A 3717-nucleotide genomic window follows, 5' to 3' on the forward strand; every position below is an offset into this window, starting at 1 on the left:
GTATATTAGGATTCCCCAAATTGAAGATAGTATTCAATTTTATCAATGGGTTACACATTGGAAAGATTGTCTTCTAATATAACGAGTACTTCTCTTTATGTGTTACCAAAAATATCAAATGGTATGTGATATGACATAGACACTAATAGTCATATTACATTTAACTATATTCATATTAAATTTTGAGTTGTCAATGATATTATGGTACTAGATATGAAAACCAATTTGTTGTAATGACTTTTGATATGCTCCTACAACCGATTAAGAAATTCACAGCAAGTTGGACCAAACTGTTTGTGATGCCTTTCAATTGCAAGTGTTTTTATTTTTTTATAAGCAAATGCATGAAAGTGGTAGGTCCATCATAAGCATATAGATGATCATAAGTTCAGATATTGACAAACAATTGAGATATTGTAGTCATAGATTCTTATAGCATTTGCCTTTTCTGAAAATCTAAACAATTTATAGGATTCTAGCCAAAAATATTTGGCATATAATCTATGATGCAAATATAATTTTGGTATACCATATGGAAGAAACTAGAGAGGACTACAAAAACTTTTAGTTAGATGCATACCAATTTTTTTTTTTAAGTCTTATTGTAGTATTTACTTGGTTTGGCTTAAAGTATAATTTCATTGGCAAAATCAATGATATGTTTATTCAACCAAATCCATGAGAAAAAAGGGTATGCCATAGGTGATTTTTTATTGTAAATGTTACTTCATTTAATTATTGTTAGTTCCTGATTTATATAGTTTTAAAAAATTTTAAAAAAAATATTGTGGCTAACAATATGTACTTATTTTACTTATTACAGCAAATCTATGTTTATTTAGATGTTCATTTCTATGAATCATCTTCAAGCTTTTCTTGCTTACTCAATTCCTATTAATGTAAATGGTGAAGACTGGAATCCTATAGAAAACCGAGTTTATTGTTTCAATTTGAGACCAACATAATTTAATTCTACTTTATATGCAAAACTTGAGATCAACATACTTTTTCGCAGGAGTGCGTGAGGTTATGCCATATGGTGCTCTAATTTTGCATTTAGCATTTTTTTTTTTACCTTTTTTCATTAAGTTTTTTTTTTTATTATTGTTACCTAAAAGATCAGATTAACTTATTATTACTATTATCTCATTAATTTCTTGAAATTTCACCACACCTTTCTCTCTTCTTCGTGTCTTTTAACTTACCCACCGTTTTAGTTTTAAAAACAAAAGGAAAAAGAAAAAAAAAATTAAGGACTAATATAACTAACCAGATAAGGCCATAAGGAAAGATAGAGAGACGCGAAAATGTTGTGGATTGTTAAATATAACACATTTTTTTACTATTACCTAAATAAAAGACCTAATATTAACAAAGCATTTGTAAAAAAGAGAAAGAGAGGAATTTGAGAGGTAACCACCATCATATGCTAGCCTAACCCCTACGGGAAATTTTTATTTTATTTTATTTTTTTTGTTATTGCCTTTTTGAGATAAATTCATTACTAACAAAATTATATAACAATTATGCTATAATATATGTACAACATTCTCCAAAACCATCTTACATAAAACATTATAATCTTATCCGTGCATCGCACTGGCAACTTACTAGTGTTATATTAGTTACTCAACTTCTTCACTTTTTCTTCATATGGGACTTTCCCTCGTGAGTGTATTATTGTCTTTTTGTGGGCTTTGAGGCCTATCTCTGTAGGCCACAAACAAATCCTATTAGCTCCCCCTTGTATAATGAGTTTTTTAAAAATAAAAAATAAAAAACTAATTACAACAAATCATCCTTCAACTCTTGAATGTCATCGATAAAAATCACATGTCAACTTTAAACATGCATCCATGGGGGCCTCATACATTTACATCATGGGAAGATTGCACTATCATTCTTCTTTGATCTAATACCATTAGCAATAATATTTGGGACTTTTTCCAAAATCATTTTGCATTGCCTTTGTTGGCTTGTCTTGTGCAATGCACATACTACCATGAGTTCTAATGCCACTCACATATCTCTCACATTGGAAGAGTCTCACATTCTCAAAGGAAGATAGAATATAGAGGATGAAGGAAGAAAGCTCTTCTTGTATTGTTATTTCTCTTCTTCACTCTTGATTTGGAATGGGAAAAAGTGTGTGAATATATATATATATATATATATATATAACGACTTCTTTTTGCTAACTTATATCTTAAAACAAATGGTGTTTAATAATCAAAATTTATGTTTAACTCTCAACATTAACAACCTATTTTGAGCCTACTTAGTTTTTAATTGAAAATAATTTTCTAAAATAAGATGATCTGCACTAATACAATAAAAATATCTGAGGGGCTGAGCCCCTATCTTCTTGTTCATCAAACTAACAATGATACGAATTTGTGAGGATTTTTATGTAGATTAATCCATTTCAAGTTTTTCATGCAAAGCCCCAAATTGGTCAATGTATATGCTCCATGTATCTTAATGGGTGTTGTACAGCACCCGTCAATGTGATAAAATTTAAAATTAACTATTCACCCTTTTTTAGGGATATGGAAAAGGTTGTATATGTAGTAAATGTGTGTCAGTTTAGAAAGAGAAAGTCAAATCATTTTGTAACTTGACCAAAATGCCCTTGAATCCAAAATTGAAAAAAAATGTGTTCTTTATCTCTAAATTACCCTCAGCCTTATTATGAACTTCCAAATTTATCCCCACTCTATAACCACAAAATACATAGAAATGGCATATAGAGAAAATCATAGCAACATCTGGGTATGGACAAAGACCTCCATCTGACCATCATTGATCTCATTCTAACATTAGATTTGAATCTTCTAACACCATTGGGTCGAGATGACAAGGAGTAGCTCCGATGCATCCATTTAGCTTCAATTCAAATTTGGTTTTGGGGCTACAGAGTGAGAGAGGAGTTGGTCTTGGGTGAAATTGAGAAAAATTAACTCTTAATGCTTTTCAATTGGCAGGTAAGAGGAAGGATGAGAAATTTGAGAGAGTGGATTCTTTGAAGATGTGTGTACGTGGAGGAAAATGGAAAGCGTAGAAGAAGAAAGAAGATAAAAGTGTGGAGGAAACCAGATAAAGAATATGAAGAAAGTGGATATTTGTGAAGAAATGGGTGGATGAGAAAAAAAGAGAAAAAAATATAATTAAAAAAAGAAAAGAAAACAAAGGGTCATATGTTGGTGGGTCAGTGGGTGTTGGGTAAAGGCATAAAAAAAAAAAAACTTTTATTTAATAACAAAATATAATTAAGTATAAAAGACCTTTTTGTTTTTTAGAATGAAGTATAAAAGACCTGATATAAAAAAAAAAAAATTAATTATGAAAGAAACTACAATCTCTTATATAATATTATATATAATAAAAGTTTGGCTTAGATGTGGTGATTGCTCCAGGTGACTTCACCAAATTGTAAATTTTTTAAATTTTTAGATTTTAAGAATATATATATATATATATATATATAATTTTTCTTCTCCTAAATAAAAGTTGCTTCACATGATACAAATCTTAATTTTATTATAGTTGAATTACACTTGTTGTGCTTAATATGTCTCCGTGCAATTTCCTTTAAGGATTATGTATTCAAATTGAAATAAAATTATATTAACCTTAGACAAATCATAATGCAGTGATATGGGGTACTACAACGGGGTGGCAATTTGTGTTCGTGGGTCAGGTTCGTGTCGTATTGAG

This window comes from Quercus robur, chromosome 7 (assembly GCF_932294415.1).
Source record: "Quercus robur chromosome 7, dhQueRobu3.1, whole genome shotgun sequence".
NCBI classification, from domain to species: Eukaryota; Viridiplantae; Streptophyta; class Magnoliopsida; order Fagales; family Fagaceae; genus Quercus; species Quercus robur.